Source organism: Bison bison, unplaced genomic scaffold (genome assembly GCF_000754665.1).
Source record: "Bison bison bison isolate TAMUID 2011002044 unplaced genomic scaffold, Bison_UMD1.0 scf7180017864458, whole genome shotgun sequence".
Lineage (NCBI taxonomy): Eukaryota > Metazoa > Chordata > Mammalia > Artiodactyla > Bovidae > Bison > Bison bison.
The window spans coordinates 4,001,716-4,021,603 of record NW_011495020.1 but is presented as its reverse complement, the minus strand read 5'-3'; the positions used below and the strand labels follow the sequence as shown (position 1 = coordinate 4,021,603).

General features: G+C 39.8%; 1 non-coding gene across 1 annotated transcript; it reads right to left on the bottom strand.

Annotated features, from left to right (window-relative positions):
• Positions 1-1,361: 1,361 nt before the first annotated feature.
• Positions 1,362-1,433, bottom strand: TRNAC-GCA. The gene has a single exon. It is a non-coding gene; the product is annotated as a tRNA-Cys (tRNA).
• Positions 1,434-19,888: the final 18,455 nt, after the last annotated feature.

Below are 19,888 nucleotides of genomic sequence, written 5' to 3'. Positions count from 1 at the left end.
TAACCACTCTATATATCCCTAATTAACATTTAATTAAACAGTTGTTTCCTAATCCTCGCCGACGCCGTCCCCGCTTCGAATTCCCTGGATCCACTGGGGCTGGACCCTGGCAGTAGAGCATCCCTAAAAGCAGAGTGTCAGGCGTAAGAATACTTCTTTGAATAGATGAACTGATTGGTATTTCCCATACTCTATCGCATTTACTCCTCTCAACAACTCTGGGAGCTATTATAAGTCCATTTTATAGATGAGAAAACAGAGGGTTAAAACGCAAAGCCTAAGAAAAGTTAAACAATTTACCTAAAGTTGAGACCAAAGCTAGAATGACTCATAGAGCTAAAGAACGGTTCTAAAGCAGCACCCGCAATTTTCCTGAAGGCATCCTTGTTTTATCTGATACTAATCACTTGGCTGTGTGGGCAGTGACTTGAGAAAGAAAACTGACGTGAATCATTAAGCCTCCAAGTTATTGTCTCCACTTTACAGACTATGAAAATGACTTGGGTGAGGGAATTCTATCAAGCACTTTAATATGGAGAAAAAGAAAAATAAAAAAGGTGAGATCTCGCTCAGGAGTTTTGAAAAGGTCAATAGGATTAATATGCCCTTTGAACATAGTTATTTTAGCTGAAATAAGGAAACGGCATGGGGGAAACTTCACAGACTCCTCCTGTAATAGAAATGTAATGTATTTACCTTTTTGTCTTGCTGTGTGGCAAATGTGGGATTACTTGAAGCAAACTGGTAGAATAAATGGTTATACCCAGAAGTTGTGTTCTGGAAATGGGTTGATTATCTGTAAATGTTATTTTATATTCTCAGATTCATCAAAAATCATCAACTCAAGGTACCTTGAGAAGAATGAACAGATAATGGGCAACTAAAATTAATGGATTGGGAGCCCGAAGAAAATGTGTGCTCTTGGGGACATTTGCAATTGCCTCCTAAGTTCTTTATAATTTAAACAAACTACCTCTAACTCACTTTATAGGTCAAACTTCATTTTTAACCTCCTGTGAAATGAAAATTAACCTTGAAGTAAATTCACAGAATTTCCCAGGTAGAAATGAGAGTCCTAGCAGACATTAATAAGTGTTCTCAGGAGAAAAGATTATGTAGTTAAAAAGTTTTGAAGCTACTGGGTTCAGCAGAGGTTCATAGATTTCTTTAGTGCAGGACTTCTCAGAGCCTCTAAGTTCTAATGTGGACCATAAGCCTCTTGAGTGAGTGAAGAGTGAAGTCGCTTAGTCGTGTCTGACTCTTTGCGACCTGGTGGACTGTAGCCTACAAGGCTTCTCCATCCATGGGATTCTCCAGGCAAGAATACTGGAGTGGGTTACCATTTCCTTCTCCAGGGGACTTTCCCGACCCAGGGATTGAACCTGGGTCTCCTGCATTGCAGGCAGATGCTTTAACCTCTGAGCCACCAGGGAAGCCTCTTACTGCTGCTGCTGCTAAGTCGCTTCAGTCGTATCCGACTCTGTGCGACCCCATAGATGGTGGCCCACCAGGCTCCCCTGTCCCTGGGATTCTCCAGGCAAGAACACTGGAGTGGGTTGCCATTTCCTTCTCCAATGCATGAAAGTGAAAAGTGAAAGTGAAGTCGCTCAGTCATGTCCGACTCCTAGCGACCCCATGGACTGCAGCCTACCAGGCCCCTCTGTCCATGGGATTTTCCAGGCAAGAGTACTGGAGTGGGTTGCCATTGCCTTCTCCGAGGGAAGCCTCTTAGAGGGCTGCAAATAGCATAAACTTATTTGACTATCCCTGCATCCCCCTATATATTTTTTCCCACAGAACACTTTTTAACATCTTGTGGGGTTGGTGTCCCCAGGAACATACTTTGAGAAATATTGATCTTCTCTGTGCGTGTGCTAAGTCGCTTCAGTCATGTCTGACTCTTTGAGACCCTATGGACTGTAGCCTGCCAGGCTCCTCTGTCCATGGCTAACACTCCTCCTTTCATAGTTTCACAGTTATGTGCCTTATATTTAATGTCTTAGTTTTGTGTCTGTTCATGAGGTATGACTCTAAAGTAATACAATTTTAATTTTGTGATCATAAAAATATTGCCTGGAGATGAGTGTTATCTTCACAATAGAACCCTTGGGTGTGTTTATTCTTAAGTGTCTTGATGATGGTGCCTTCATTCAAAACAGCTTCAGAGCTTTTCTTTTGGTTATTGCTGTACTCACATTACCAGACCTGCTCACAAGAAATCAGCCTCAGGACTGCAGAGCAACAACTGGCTGGTGTTCTTGTGGTAAGAAAGAGCACTGGATTAGGGCATCAACAAAACTTTGGTTCTTTTAGCCTCCACTTGACCACTAACAAGTTAAGAGACTTTATCTCTTAAACTCTCAGAGCCTAGTTTCTTCATCTGTAAATCTGGTCACTAGAATAGCTCCTCTGTGGGGCCCTTGTTTGGATTAAATGAGATAATGCTTGCAGAGATCTTTTATAAGATATGTATTAATTGTGTAGGCTCTGGAAGTTGACTGCTTGAGTTAGCTTCACAACTCTACTATTTCCTAGCTTTCTGGCCTTAGGAAAATTATTTCACTCCATTTCTATCTTTTAGAATCATAAGAATCATAAGAATTTCTACCTAATAGGATTGTGTGGACTAATAGTTTATGTATAGTGCTTAGGCCAGTGCCTGAAACATAATAAATGTCTTGTAAATACTATATGCTATTAATCTAACCTGTAAAGAATTAGGTGGATTTGAAAGTACTTCCCTTTCAGGGGAGCTTTTGATTTTGTTAGGAGTGAATAGGTGGGAAAGCAAGGTAAACAAAAGATAATTAAGAGGACAAGATTTGAGAATGATAGCTGGGATAAAAAGCATATTGGCTAATCCTGGGTCAGAACAATCGAAGTTTGTGTATTAGTTATTTTCTGTGGTATAATAATAGTATCACAAGCTTAGCATCTTAAAGCAACACACACTTATTATTTCACAGTTTATATGGGTCATGACGGAGAGGGCAATGGCAACCCACTCCAGTACTCTTGCCTGGAAAATCCCATGGACGGAGGAGCCTGGTGGGCTGCAGTCCACAGGGTTGTGAAGAGTCAGACACGACTGAGCGACTTCACTTTGACTTTTCACTTTCATGCATTGGAGAAGGAAATGGCAACCCACTCCAGTGTTCTTGCCTGGAGAATCCCAGGGACAGAGGAGCCTGGTGGGCTGCCGTCTATGGGGTCATACAGAGTTGGACACGACTGAAGCGACTTAGCAGCAGCAGCAGCAGCAGCAGCATGGGTCAGGAGTGTGGGCATGGCATAGTTGGCGCCTCTGCAAGGTTGCAGACTATTAGCCAGGGCTGTGATCTCATCTGAAAGCGTGGCCGGGAAGGGTTTATGTCCAAGTTCACATGGTGGTTGGCAGCATTCAGTTCCTTCCAGAATGTTGACTCGGGGCTTCAATTTCTGCCCGGCTGTCAGTTGTAAGCCACCTTCAGCTTCTTACAGTATAGACTTTTTCAACATGATGACTTGCTCCTCAAAGCCAGCAAAGGAGACAGTGTCTACTAACCAGATGGGTTACGGCCTCAGGTAATATAATCATGGGCATGCAGTTTTGTATACACTGCTACCTTTACCATATTCTATTGCTAGGAGTGAGTCACAAACCCTGCCCACACTTGAGGGGAGGGGATCACCCTACGAACACAGAGGGGATGAGGTCATGGGGCACCCTAGAATTTGCCTGTTGTTGCAGATTGTTTCCAAAAATCAAGCCCAACTTAAAAGGATGAGGATTACAGAAAGTACCCCTGAAACCCTTTTAAAACATGACATTTTGGGAACAAAAGCAGTGTGGTTGGAATATGTTTAGTCTCCCAAGATGATCCCTTTGAAAGGACAATAACTATTTCAACCAGAATTTACATTTCGTCATGCTGTTAGAAGCTGCTCATGTTATTTCGTACTCAGACTTTATCATTTCCAAAACTAAAAAGATTTTCCTTATAATCTGCATTTTTTTCATACACTTTAAATAACCCTTTGGCATTCTGCTTTGCATGGACTTTCCCCTAAAGATCTGCCTAGACTAGTACATAGGTTGACTAAAGGTGCTTTTGTTATGCAGCAAATCTTAGATATGACTTCTTATTACCTACAGAGATCTGAAAAGATGAATCTCCCTTTATTGAAATTTTCTTGATTTTGTGCATTCAAGGCTCTGAATTTACCACTAAATTCAGAAAAAGTAGTTGCTTTTGTTTGGCTATATAGGCCTGTAGGAGTTTGTGTTCAATAGCTCCAATGGTCTTTATTATAATTAATTACAATCACCAAGATTTTGTTATTGAACCTATGACATTGGAGAAACGTTGTGTAGATCTATGTAATGCTCACCTACATGGTAATCACCTTAATGGAGAATGACACACACAGGTATCATAAAGAAACTGAGACTTGGTAAACACCTTTAGTGAAAATAATCTTAGGGCAAAAGGTCATCCTAACTTTCAGGTATAAGGAAGCTACAAAGTCAGCAAATCATAGGATATGAAAGTCTCTTAATTTAGTGTGAAGAAGAGAGATTTTAGGTTGTGCTTAAATAAGAGAATGTGAGATAACAGCCAACCACATGACAAATGAAAGTGGACAGGAAGGACCTTGCTCAATTTCTGCTCCACAGAAATCGCAGTGAGCCAATAATAAATGCATTTGGATGCTGCGATTGTGCCCTGGAAGAAAATCTGCTGTGAAGATTTTTCAAAACTCTGATCCATTTCCAGAATTTTCCAGTCATGTTATTGATTCATTATTTTCTCTTCATTCGAAACATTATTTATCAGTGACTTCGGTTTGTGGTTGAGTTCTACTGAGAATAAAATCAGCAAAAGGTTTCTACTTGAACTTCATTTTTCTTTGGATGTTTTTGATAGAACCAATAGAACCTGGAGGGATTTTGTCACAGGCAAGCATAGGCTTGTACGTAGTAAACTCTGATATATTCATCGTTGAAACTTTGGGTCAAGGTCAAGCATGCTGGCTGTACAAGTAAATGAAAAATTTCTTTTAAATATTATTATTTTGGCAAATTAATATTCTTAGGCTCATACTTAAAAATCACATTCCTGGAATGAATCAGCTCAAGATCCCTAAAGAGAAAAGCTAACCATATCTATGACAACATCACTGAACAAAAATAGGTCTCATCCTCATGTTAGATTTTAGTTTAAGTTCTGCCTTATATATGACACTGGGGAGTTCACCTAACCCCAGACTTGGACATTATATCAATACTGAGGACTTTGAGATCTTGAATCTCATAAGACCTAGGGAGACAGAGGCACAGCAACTTTTTACAAAGAATGTCAAATTTCTAACTTCTGATCTTTTAGGCATTTTCAAGGCATAGCTGAGGTCACTGTGTGCTGATTCCTATGAGCAGGTGTGAGAAACGAAGTACAGAGATGATAAAAGGATGACTATCAAGTCCCAAACTGTCAAAGGGCAAGTGTTATTGATCAGTGGAGCCACAGGTATTGAGCATTTTCAAGTGCAAAGCATAATGCCAGATATTGCAGGGAGTACACAGAGGATTAAGACATAAAATGCCTTAAAATTCTCTAAGATAGAGGAAAAATAAATATTGATAAGTAAATAAAATAAGTGAAGGCAAGTCAGGGAATAATGTCACAGAAACTGTTCAGACCAGGCATTACCGAGGTTTACATGAAATGATCCTGTCTAGTATGGATGGAGTGGGACCATAAAAATTTTCACTGAAAGATGACATTTGAAATGGACTTTAAACTATGGAGAGGACGTTGCCTGATAAAAAATGAAGGGACAGAAGCTGGGGGTGGAGGGAGATGCAAAAATCTACAGCTTGCAGGAGAGAAGACATGGGCTTTGGGGATAAAATTAAATTAAAATTAAACCATACATTTGGTTGGAGAATGGGCAGTTGTGTTGAACGAGCAGGCAATGGGCTCATGACTTTATCAACAGCAAAAGTATGAAAGCCTAGATGGGTTATATGATTGGGCATTCTGGCTCAGGCAGCATACCGGCCTTCTGAGACAGACTCATTTTTATCTTTATGCCAGTAGAATGCATTCTAAGGATACAACTATCATTCCAAACAATATCATATCTTTTGCACTGACCTAGTGTAGTTATACAACTTTTATCTGAGTAATGTGATGCTTTCTAATAGCACTAGAGAAATAGCTAGCATCTTCATTATTCAGCAACATCAAGCACCATACAACAATCATTTTTTCAGGAGCATAACAAACTCTTCCAGGTTTCTATTGGAGAAAACCACTCTTTAGTGTATCCTCTTGAACATGAAAATGGTCTGGTGCTTGAAGGGACTATTTCTAAACTTGGCTAAAAAATGTTGTACCTATTTTATTTTTATCATCTGGTCGCTATCACATTGACATTACTTTTGGGTATAACTGTTCTTTAAATATTTGTCTTGACTTCTCTGGTGCACCTACATTTAAAAAATTCTATTTATTTATTTTTTCATGATGCTGAATTCCATGATAGCTGCCTGCATTATCAAATGGTCACGTAAAGTTAGGTAAGAGATGAGTTGCTCTTGTGCAGTTTGCCTTGTCTTTGTCAACTGCAGGCACAACTCTCATGAATCATGTAAACTTCTGTCCTGGAGTGAGCCCAGTAGTGCCTCAAGTATTCATAAAGAAGTCTCTCGAAGCTTCCATGAAGGAATCACAGTCTCAATAGTAGTGAGTGAAGTGAAGCGGCAGCAGCAGTTGTAAGGCTGAAATAAACACTGGGCCAAAGTTCTGAACAGAAATTTGGGCATTTCCGTGATCTATGTCCGTTGGTGTCTAACATCAAAGTACTTGTATAAATGAAAGAGACTGATCAGCGAGGGAGCAGAGCCAAAGTAACAACAGCAGCAACTTTAGCAGCAAAAACCATTTTCCAGGCACACGCGCCTACATGATCAAAATGTAAGTTTCAGAAACTAATGTGTGCTTTTACTGTGTGCAATGCATTGTGATTTCTCCTGTCCACTTCATTCCATTCCATTCCCTTCCCAAGGAGATACCAATCTAAATATCTCTGGAGGCTTGTTGTCTTTCTTTTTAGCTTAGTAGAGAGCTGGCTCTGTAGCCCTGAGTCACTCATCAGAAGAACAGGGCTGTGCTCTGGAGTCTCCCTATCATTTCTGGAAGCAAGAACTCCCTGCAGTTAGCTATTCCCTCTGTGTAAGTAAGGGCTTCCTTGATAGCTCAGTTGGTAAAGAATCCGCCTGCAATGCAGGAGACCCCAGTTTGATTCTAGGTCGGGAAGATCTGCTAGAGAAGGGACAGGCTACCCATTCCAGTATTTTTGGGCTTCCCTGGTGGCTCAGCTGGTAAAGAATCTGCCTGCAATGTGGGAGACCTGGGTTTGATCCTTGGGTTGGGATGATCCCCTGGAGTAGGGAAAGGCTACCTACTCCAGTATTCTGACCTGGAGAATTCTATGGACTGTATGGTCCATGGGGTCGCAAAGAGTCGGGTAGACTGAGCAACTTACACTTTCACTTTCAGTGTAAATATGTGGATCCCTCTGGACTGATTTGCTTACTGTGTGCATCCAGTCTCATCAAGTCAGTAAGGTAATGAGTGCTTGGTGATCTTATGCATGCTGCTTTTTCTCTACTTATCAGTCATCTTCCTACAAATCCTATTTTATATTTACTTTGCATGGTGCTGGGGATGTGTGTTGATGACCACATATCCCTCACTCCCCCCAAACTAAGAGACACATTTGAACTGGTGGGAGGCGGTATTTTGAAAAAGCTTAGCAGGTATCTCTGGCTCTTGCCTCCCCACACCCAGTGATGAGAAGCCTTGTTGTAGAGCTGTAGAACACTGTTTTATATATGGAAGAACACTACTCTTCTACTCTGCAGCCAGGTTATTCTGGCCTGGGAATATACAAATGATGTGGAGTGGGAAAACTGTGGTGCCCAGGTGTAGGGGTGGGCATCAATGTTCTTCAACAAACTGGGGTTTTGGAAAAAAGTTCCCCATTTTCTCTCCCACTTTAAGTGCTTCAGGAAGGTACCTTGAAAATATGTATGTCCACCCTGCACTACTGACATGTGGGCCAGATACTGCTTGTGGGAGGCCTGTCCTGTGTATTGTAGGATGTTTAATAACACCCCTGGCCTCTATGCATAGATACCAGTTGCCCACACCCCTGCCTCTGAGTTGTGACAATCAAAACTGTCTCCAGACATTGCCAGATGTTCCCTGGGGACCAAAATCATCCTCAGTTCAGAATCACTGCTTTAGATGAAATGTAAACATTAATGCTTTCCTGTATACATGTCATACTAAATTTTTTGTGAAAGGGTCAAAACACTTCTACTCTGAACACAATAATGTTAAACATTTAATAGTGTTCCTGCTTAGCTTTGATATATGTGGATATTACATTTTCATATATAGATGTTCAACATATTTTTACAGCAGCCATTAAAATGCTGTAGACTACTACTCAGTATAGCAGTAAATATAACTACTCCCCCCTCCCTTTCTTTGATCTATAGGGTCACCAGGGAGAATACTGTTAGAAGAACTTACTAGGTAATGAAAAATGGAAGTTCTACTAGATATTGATTGAAGAGCAATGCCTTAACAGTAAGTCCCATGGTTAATGCTACAACTTAATAATAAATAAGCATCGATAAAGTGTATTAATAAGTCATAGGAGTTTCCGAGGTTAATGTTTACAATAGAGTTCACAGTGAGCCCTTTTCAGAAATGAAATACAAAAACGTTTACATGGTGTCATGCTAGCCACATTGGCAATCTAGTGTCAGCTGGCCCCACTGCCTGTCCTGTTCTTGGCTATCTTTCTCTTTCTTCTTCTCTGTGTGTTCTAGGAAATGAAAAATACCTGAACCTAAACAAAACATAGGAAGGAAAGGGAAGCAGCTGGGAAAATAATAATCACACCACACATTCCAGAGCTTTTGGCTTCTCTGGTCTTTTGAAAAATCCCTCCTATAGTCCTTCTCCTCTAGCAGAACAATTGCCTGCTGATCGGGGGAGGGTGTTTGCCAGGCTTAGGAGAAGCCCAGAATCACTCAGAGAGAATGCAATGTCCTTTGTATCCAAGAAACAAACAGTAGTTAGCCTCGCAGCATTTAATATCCACAGCAAGGTGGAGGTTACCAGAGAAAACTGAGAAAATACTGTAGGACTTGCTTGTGAAACCTCAATTACTAAGGCTGTTTGGCTTATAGAAAAAGGAGCTAATTGTTTTTGAGCAGAGTTATTTTTCTTTTTTCATTGTTCCTTCTTCATTGTCTTTTATTTGCACTCATTCTTTTTGTTGCCCCTTTGTTCTATGAAAGATGTACATGTGTGTGTGTTCACACACACACAAGCATACACACACAACGGCATTTCTATTGGACCTACATTTCCTTTCCTGAAAGCTACGGAAATGGAAGGGAGACTCAGCCTTTGCACAAGTTCTCTTAGCTTTAAGTATCTCTTTGCCTACATTTTGCTTACTTTTGATATCTCTGTTGCAAAAGAGAGCGGGAAGTTGAAAATATATTTCAAGATAATTTCTAAAGGGCTTTCAACGAAAAGCCTTTGACAAAATTCAGCACCCATGATCATGATCAAAACTCTTCAAAAAATGGGCATAGAAGGAACCTACCTCAACATAGTAAAGGCCATATATGATACGCCTACAGCAAACATTATTCTCAATGATAAAAAACTGAAAGCATTCCCCCTAAGGTCAGGAACAAGACAAGGGTGTCCACTTTCACCAATATTATTCAACATAGTTCTGGAAGTCCTAGCTACAGCAGTCAGAGAAGAAAAGAAATAAAAGGAATCCAGATCGGAAAAGAAGTAAAGCTCTCACTGTTTGCAGATGACATGATACTGGACATAGAAAACCCTAAAGATAGTATCAGAGCTATCTACTATCTACTAGCTATCATTAGCTATCTACTGATTACTAGAGCTAATCAGTGAATTTAGCAAAGTTGCAGGATACAAAATCAATACACAGAAATCACTTGCATTTCTATATACTAACAATGATAAATTAGAAAGGGAAATTAAGGAATCAATCCCATTCACCATTGCAACAAAAACAATTAAATATCTAGGAATAAACTTACATAAGGAGATAAAAGAACTGTACACAGAAAATTATAAGACACTAATGAAAGAAATCAAAGATGACATAAACAGATGGAGAGATATTCCATGTTCCTGGGTAGGAAGAATTAATATTGTGAAAATGACCATACTGCCAAATGCAATCTACAGCTTCAATGTGATTCCTATCAAATTACCAACAGCATTTCTCACAGAACTAGAACAAAAAATTTCACAATTCATATGGAAACACAAAAGACCCTGAATAGCCAAAGTATGTTGAGAAAGAAGAATGGAGCTGGAGGAATCAATCTTCCTGACTTCAGATTATGCTACAAAGCTACAGTAAACAAGACAGTATGGTACTGGCACAAAAACAGAAATACAGACCAATGGAACAAGACAGAAAGCCCAGAAATAAACCCATGCACCTATGGGTACCTTATTTTTGACAAAGGAGGCAAGCATATACAATGGGGCAAAGACAGTCTCTTTAATAAATGGTGCTGGGAAAACTGGACAAAGACATGTAAAAGAATGAAATTAGAACACTTCCTAACACCATACACAAAGATAAACTCAAAATGGATGAAAGACCTAAATGTAAGACCAGAAACTATAAAACTCTTAGAGGAAAACAGGCAGAACACTTGATGACATAAATCAAAGCAAAATCCTCTATGACTCACCTACTACAGTAATGGAAATAAAAACAAAAGTAAACAAATGGGAGCTGATTAAACTTAAAAGTTTTTGCACAGCAAAGGAAACTATAAGCAAGGTGAAAAGACAACTCTCAGAATGGGAGAAAATAATAGCAAATGAAACAACTGACAAAGGATTAATTTCCAAAATATACAAGCAGCTCATACAACTCAACACCAGAAAAACAAACAACCCAATCAAAAAGTGGGCAAAGACTTAAACAGACATTTCTCCAAGGAAGACATACAGATGGGTAACAAACACATAGAGAGATGCTCAGCATCGCTCATTATTAGAGAAATGAGCTATCCCCTCATACTGGTCAGAATGGCTGTCATCAAAAATTCTACAAACAAATGCTGGAGAGGGTGTTGAGAAAAGAGAATGCTCTTGCACTGTTGGTGGGAATGTAAATTGATACAGCCACTATGGAAGACAGTATGGAGATTCCTTAAAAAACTAGGAATAAAACCACTCTATGACCCAGCAATCCGACTCCTAGGCACATACCCTGAGGAAAGCAAAATTGAAAAAGATACAAGTATCCCATTGTTCATTGTGGCACTATTTACAATAGCTAGAACATAGAAGCAATCTAGATGTCCACTGACAGATGAATGGGTAAAAAAGTTGTGGTACATATACATGATGGAATATTACTCAGCCATAAAAAGGAATGCCTGTGAGTCAGTTCTAATGAAGTGGATGAACCTAGAACCTGTCATGCAGAGTGAAGTAGGTCAGAAAGAGAAAGATAAATATCGTATTCTAATGCATATATACGGAATCGAGAAAAATGGTACTGAAGAATTTATGTACAAGGCAACAGTGGAGAAACAAACATAGGGAATAGACTTTTAGACATGGGGAGAGGGGAGAAGAGGGTGAGATGTATGAAAGAGAAGACAGAGAGAGAAAGACAGAGAGAGACAGATACCTGTGTATATTCCTACCACCCAAAGGTGGCCATCAGTAGTCTTCTGAACAATGCTGTATAAAGCCCTGTACAATCTTTTGCAGTTGTTACCTTGTAAGGTCCACAAATGAGAAAGAAGGCCAGGCTGCATTTATCTTTGTTCTCTTTTTATTCCTAGCAGAGCTAGCACAGTAAATATGTGTTGAATGTTAATGATTTTAACTTTATTTTGGTGTTACTCAGAATATGTTGGTGAATGAAGATAACTGGCCAGCAGGAAGTGAAAATCTGTGGGATCATAGAAGCTGCAAGCAATCATTCTGGCTGAAGTTCTCATGTTACAGATGAGGGACATAAAGCTCAGAATGCTTTAGGAACTTGCCCAAGGCCTGTCAGTGGCAGAAACAGGAGACAACCCTGTTGCATACTTTGATAATTAATCTTTCATAATCTAAAATCCTTTTGATTGAGCTTGCTCAGAAAAGTCCCACAATATTTATTTATTTAAAAGTCAATCTTTTCACCATGAACAAAGTGAAAAAACAACCTACTGAATGGGAGAAAATATTTGCAAATGATGCGACCAGCAAGGGATTAATTTCCAAAATATACAGATAGCTCATACAGCTCGGTATCAAAAAAACAAACAACCCAATCAGAAAATGAGCAGAAGACCTAAATAGACATTTCTCAAAAGAAGATATACAGATGGCTAACAGGTGCATGAAAAGATACTCAACATCACTCATTATTCAGTTCAGTTCAGTTCAGTTGCTCGGTTGTGTCCGACTTTTTGCGACCCCATGAATTGCAGCACGCCAGGCCTCCCTGTCCATCACCAACTCCTGGAGTTCACTCAAACTCACGTCCATCGAGTCAGTGATGCCATCCAGCCATCTCATCCTCTGTTATCCCCTTCTCCTCCTGCCCCCAATCCTTCCCAGCATCTGAGTCTTTTCCAATGAGTCAACTCTTTGCATGAGGTGGCCAAATTATTGGAGTTTCAGCTTCAGCATCAGTCCTTCCAAAGAACACCCAGGATTGATCTCCATTAGAATGGACTGGTTGGGTCTCCTTGCAGTCCAAGGGAATCTCAAGAGTCTTCTCCAACACCACAGTTCAAAAGCATCAATTCTTCAGCGCTCAGCTTTCTTCACAGTCCAACTCTCACATCCATACATGACTACTGGAAAAACCATAGCCTTGTGTAGATGGACCTTTCTTGGCAAAGTAATGTCTCTTGCTTTTGAATATGCTGTCTAGGTTGGTCATAAATTTCCTTCCAAGGAGTAAGCATCTTTTAATTTCATGGCTGCAGTCACCATCTGCACTGATTTTGGAGCCCCCAAAATAAAGTCTGACACTGTTTCCACTGTTTCCCCATCTATTTGCCATGACGTGATGGGACCAGATGCCATGATCTTCGTTTTCTGAATGTTGAGCTTTAAGCCAACTTTTTCACTCCACTCATTATTCAGTTCAGTTCAGTTCCGTTCACTTCAGTCGCTCAGTTGTGTCCAACTCTTTGCGACCCAATGAATCACAGCACACCAGTCCTCCCTGGCCATCACCAACTCCTGGAGTTCACTCAGACTCACATCCATCGAGTCAGTGATGCCATCCAGCCTTCTCATCCTCTGTTGTCCCCTTCTCCTCATGTCCCTAATCCCTCCCAGCATCAGAGTCTTTTCCAATGAGTCAACTCTTCGCATGAGATGGCCAAAGTACTGGAGTTTCAGCTTTAGTATCATTCCTTCTAAATAAATCCCAGGGCTGATCTTCAGAATGGACTGGTTGGATTTCCTTGCAGTCCAAGGGACTCTCAAGAGTCTTCTCCAACACCACAGTTCAAAAACATCAATTCCTCAGCGCTCAGCTTTCTTCACAGTCCAATTCTCACATCCATACATGACCACTGGAAAAACCATAGCCTTGACTAGACGGACCTTTGTTGGCAAAGTAATGTCTCTGCTTTTGAATATGCTATCGAGGTTGGTCATAACTTTTCTTCCAAGGAGTAAGCATCTTTTAATTTCATGGCTGCATTTGGAGCCCCCAAAAATAAAGTCTGACACTGTTTCCACTGTTTCCCCATCTATATCCCATGAAGTGATGGGACCAGATGCCATGATCTTCGTTTTCTGAATGTTGAGTTTTAAGTCAACTTTTTCACTCTCCTCTTTCACCTTCATCAAGAGGCTTTTTAGTTCCTCTTCACTTTCTGCCATAAGGGTGGTGTCATAATTAGAGAAATGCAAATTAAAACCATAGTGAGGTCTCACCTCACACCTCAAAATTGGTGATCATCAGAAAGTCTACAAATAATAAATGCTGGGGCGGGTGTGAAGAAAAGGAAATCCCTCTCCTAAACTGTTGGTGGGAATGCAAATTGGTGTAGCCACTGTGGCAAACAGTATGGAGGTCCCTTCAGTTCAGTTCAGTTCAGTTCAGTTGCTCAGTCATGTCCGATTTTTTGCGACCCCATGAATCACAGCATGCCAGGCCTCTCTGTCCATCACCAACTCTCGGAGTTCACTCAAACTCATGTCCATCGAGTCGGTGATGCCATCCAGCCATCTCATCCTCTGTCGTCCCTTCTTCTCCTGTCCCCAATCCCTCGCAGCATCAGGGTCTTTTCCAATGAGTCAACTCTTTGCATGTGGTGGCCAAAGTATTGGAGTTTCAGCTTCAGCATTAGTCCTTCCAATGAACAGGACTGATCTCCCTTAGGATGGACTGGTTGGATCTCCTTGCAGTCCCTTACAAAACTAAAAATAAAGTTACTGTATGATCCAGCAAAACCTACTCCTGGGCATATATCTGGAGGAAACTCACTTGAAAAGATATATGCACCCCAATGTTCACTGCAGCACTTACAATAGCCAAGATGTGGAAGCAACCTAAATGTTCATCAAAAGATGAATGGATAAAGATATGATGTGTGTGTATTTACACACACACACACACACACACACACACTGGAATGTTAGCCATAAAAATGAAATAATACCATTTGCAGCAACTTGAATGAACTTGGATATTATCATACTACTACTAAGTTGCTTCAGTCGTGTCTAACTCTGTGCGACCCCACAGACGGCAGCCCACCAGGCTCCGCCGTCCCTCGGATTCTCCAGGCAAGAACACTGGAGTGGGTTGCCATTTCCTTCTCCAGTGCATGAAAGTGAAAAGTGAAAGTGAAGTCACTCAGTCGTGTCCAACTCTTCACGATCCCATGGACTGCAGCCTACCAGGCTCCTCTGTCCATGGGATTTTCCAGGCAAAAGTACCAGAGTGGGTTGCCATTGCCTTCTCCAATTATCATACTAAGTGAAGTAGTAAGTCAGATAGAGAAAGACAGATACCATTTGTTATCACTTAAATCTAAAACAAATGCAGAATCTAAAAAAAATGATAAAAATGAACTTAAAAAATAAAAACAGACTCACAGATTAGAGAATTAATATTTTGTTACTAGGAGGGAAGGGTATAAGGGGAGGGATAGATTGGGAGTTTGGGATTGACATGTAGACATTTCTATATTTAAAATATTTATGGGTAACCAACAAAGATCAACTGAATAGCACAGGGAATTCTGCTCAATATTCTGTAATAACCTAAATGGGAAAAAAATTGGAAAAGAGAATAAATGCATATGTATGTATAACTGAATCACTTTGCTATACACCTGAAAGTACTGAAACTAGTAGAACATTGTTAATCAACTATACTCCAATATGAAATTAAATTTAAGAATAAAGTAAAATCACATCTTGTTAAATTAAAAAAGAAAGCAGCCTAAGTGTCCATCAATGGATGAATGGATAAAGATGATATGTGTGTGTGTGTATGTGTGTAACACACACAATGGAATGTTACTCAGCCATAAAAAAGAATGAAATAATGCCATTTTCAGTAACATGAATGGACCTGGAGATTATCATCCTAAGTGAAGTAAGTAAAAAAGAGAAAGACAAATACTCTATGATATAATTTATATGTGGAATCTAAAAATTGATACTAATGAACTTATGAATCAGAAATAGACTCAGAGACATAGAAAACAAACTTATGGCTACCAAGAGAAAGTGAAAGTCACTTAATCACGTCCAACTCTTTGCGACCCCATAGATACAGTCCATGGATTTCTCCAGGCCAGAATACTGGAGTGGGTAGCCGTTTCCTTCTCCAGGGGATCTTCTCAACCCAGGGGTCAAACCTAGGTCTCCTGAATTGCAGGTGGATTCTTTATTAGCTGAGCTACCAGAGAAGCCCATGGTTACCAAGTTGAGCAGGGGGGATAAGTTTGAAATTTAGTATTTACAGGTACGTAAAATAGATAAGCAATAAGGACCTACTGGGAAAAATAATATGTATAACAATCATTTTACTGTATACCTGAGATATTGTAAATCATCTATACTTAAAAAAATCCATTTTTCAGTTTAAGATTTTTGAAGACTTTGAGCATTTATCTTTGAATTTCTCTTTATTTTTGGCTTTGATCCTGACAGTGCATGCTACTCACTCCTGTGGATGTAAAAAAAATTCAGACCCCAAACCCCATCCAGATTCAAAATGTCTAGAACTCAGACACTGATATTTAGCAATAATTTCTACAGGTGATCCTGACATTCAGGGATACTGGGAACAATTGCTCTGGATGGTGTACTTTTCTTCTGTGACAGTATTTCTACAGTCCATTTCTCACAGAGCTGAATTTGAGGCTCTCATTCTTTATGAAGCCATAAACATGGCTATGATTTTCTACCAGCCTAGTAAGTTATTAGTATTAAAATTTCAATTTATGAATGGGAACTTATATTGATTTTCTTTTTTTGGAAGTTAACAAGTGTTGATCTCCAGTATCTATTTCATTTTCCCCCTCTTTTTCATCACAAATAGAATTTTTCTGCTGCTTTACGCAGCTGTTCAGCAGAAGACCACAATTCCCAGCCTTTTTTGTAGCTAGGTTTAGTCACATGAATTGGTCTGGCCAATGGGATGTGAGAGGAAGTAATACATATAAATTAAGATCACTCCTTTACAAGGAAAGAAGCTTGTCCCACCCTTTCTTTTTCCCTTTCCTGCTGGAGTGCCACCATGCTGACTGATACAAACTGTCATGTGACAGAGAAATAAAGCTCTATCTTGTTTAAGCCCATATATTTCTGTCCTTTGTTACAGAAACTCAGCTCAACAAGGCTGATAACAATCTAAATTACATGTAATAAAAATAAAAATTATAATACTAGTTTCCCTGGATGTCATTTTGTTTGCTTATTATCCATACCACAGCACAGTCTTTCCACAATGAGGTCCTTCTGAGCTGGGATCAAGTCTTATGCATTCTTTCTAATTCTGAAAGTCTGGTATTGCTAGCTACACCTGTTTACTCAATAGCTATATGTTGAAGAATGCCAATCTGTCTACACTCTAAAATAGAAAAAAGAGGATAGACAGTTTCATTCAGAGACAACTGAATTTTGCATTTGCAAAGTGATAGAATCACAGAGGAACATAATGACTGAGGATCACACTTGGTTGTGAAAACTCATGTTTTCTTTTGGGGCACACCGTTGGCTTACATCTCTTAGGTTTCCCAGGAGTTAGGTGTAGCCACAGACTGAATGTTCCATTCTTCTGTTAGCTCATTCTGTCTTTGAATCTCCTTATTTGCCTTCACTCTAACTTCTATTCCTGTTTTTTTCTCTTCTCATGCTAACTTCCCTTGTGTGTGTTAGTTGCTCAGTTGTGTCCGACTCTTTGCGACCCCATGGACTGTAGCCCCCCAGGCTCCTCTGTTCATGGTATTCTCCAGGCAAGAATACTGGAGTGGATTGTCATACCCTTCTCCAGAGGATCTTCCCCACCCAGGGACTGAACCCTGGTCTCCTGCATTGCAGGCAGATTCTTTACCGTTTGAGCTACAGGGAAGTCCTAGACTCCAACTTCCCTTGGAGTCTAGTAAAATCTGGGTTCTCAAAATCTATCTCATGCTTCTTCTCAATTGAAAGACAGTTTTTTTCCTTTGCTTCTTCTAACCCTATTACAATTTCTGACCATGTCCAACATTTATCTTGCAGGTTGCCTTTAGAGAGAAACTGTTGATTCAGAAAAGCGAGGTTGCACTAAGTGCTTGCTTTCTGCTTCAAGTTAATTTCTGTTTTGTTCCTTCCTTCAGTATTGCTTTTATATACTTGTTATCTCCAATCTTTCTTGGGCTGTGTTCCACATTTCTGGCCTGGGGAAAAGTATGCCTGAAAGAGCCTAGTAATATCTTTGATAACATTCCGTTTTCTCTGATAGCATAATGCCAGCTGCAATCTTTGTTTTTGTTTGTTCTTCAGTTTTTCTTAGAGTAGGAGCACTTCTGTATTCCTGACTTGGGTGTCCTTTTCCATTGTCAGGGGCTAATTACAGCATTTGTCAGTGGAACTGAAACTAACACACATTAATGAACCAGTGAGTGCTCACTAATGGAATGGCAAGTGCAAAACTTGAAGCATGGACATCATTTCAAGAGGCTTACTTCTTTGCAAAATAAAAGACTGATGGTATAAGAAGATACTCATGTGAATGTCCAAAGTTCAGTTTTGAATGTCACATGCTCATATGGGTAGTCTTCAAAATATATTGTACCTGCATACTGTTTAATTTTGTCAGAGTATGGATTTGCTTTGATTTGCTGCTAACAGAAGGAAACTCAGCTCTTTAATGTGACCTACCTCAACCTAGCCACCATTTGCTAAATCGCTTCAGTCATGTTTGACTCTGTGCGACCCCATGGACAGCAGCCCATCGGGTTCCTCTGTCCACGGAATTCTCCAGGCAAGAGTACTGGAGTGGGTTGCCATTTCCTTCTCCAAGCCACTGTTTAGGATTCCAGTTAACTCCCAGTATATTTCCCTGAATACATCTCTATTCATCTTTGCCTGAATATGCTATCTGTATTCAGGTAACACAAGCTCCTGTGACAAGTAGACACAAAATACACAATGAGTTCAAACACAATAGAGGTTTGTATGTTTCTCATTCATTGAACTGTTCAAGGTGGGTGTTCATGCTGGGCAATAGGGATCTCCTCCATGAGGCCATTCATAGTTTTGAGCTGTGTAATAACAGATACATATTATTTTAACATATCATACAGAATAATTTCATTGCGTTGAAAATTCTTTTTGGTGGACGTATGCATCCCTCTCTCACCGTCCCATCCTTAGGAACCACTAATCTTTGTCACCAAAGCGTTACCTTTTCCAGAATGTCATATCATTGAAATTAAGCAGTATGTAGTCTTTTCAGATTGGCTTCTTTCACTTAGTAATATGCATTTAAGTTTCCTCTGTCTTTTCATGGTTTGATAACATTTATTTTTAATAATATGTTATGCTGAATAACATAATAATAATGCTGAATAATATTCCATTATCTGGATAGACCACAGTTTCTTTATCCACTCACCTACCATCTTGCCCATCTAAGTTTGGGGAATTATGAATAAAGTTGCTATAAATGTCTGTGTATAGTTTTTATGTGGACATAAGTTTTCAACTCCTATGGATAAATACCAAGAATCACAATTGCTGGATCATACAGTCAGCAAAAACAAGACCAGGAGCTGACTGTGGCTCAGACCATGAACTCCTTATTGCCAAATTCAGACTTAAATTGAAGAAAGTAGGGAAAACCACTAGACCATTCAGGTATGACCTAAATCAAATCCCTTATGATTATACAGTGGAAGTGAGAAATACATTTAAGGGCCTAGATCTGATAGATAGAGTGCCTGATAAACTATGGAACGAGGTTCGTGACATTGTACAGGAGACAGGGATCAAGACCATTCCCATAGAAAAGAAATGCAAAAAAGCAAAATGGCTGTCTGGGGAGGCCTTACAAATAGCTGTGAAAAGAAGAGAAGCAAAACGCAAGGGAGAAAAGGAAAGCTATAAACATCTGAATGCAGAGTTCCAAAGAATAGCAAGAAGAGATAAGAAGCCTTCTTCAGCAATCAAAGCAAAGAAATAGAGGAAAACAACAGAATGGGAAAGACTAGGGATCTCTTCAAGAAAATCAGAGATACCAAAGGAACATTTCATGCAAAGATGAGCTCGATAAAGGACAGAAATGGTAT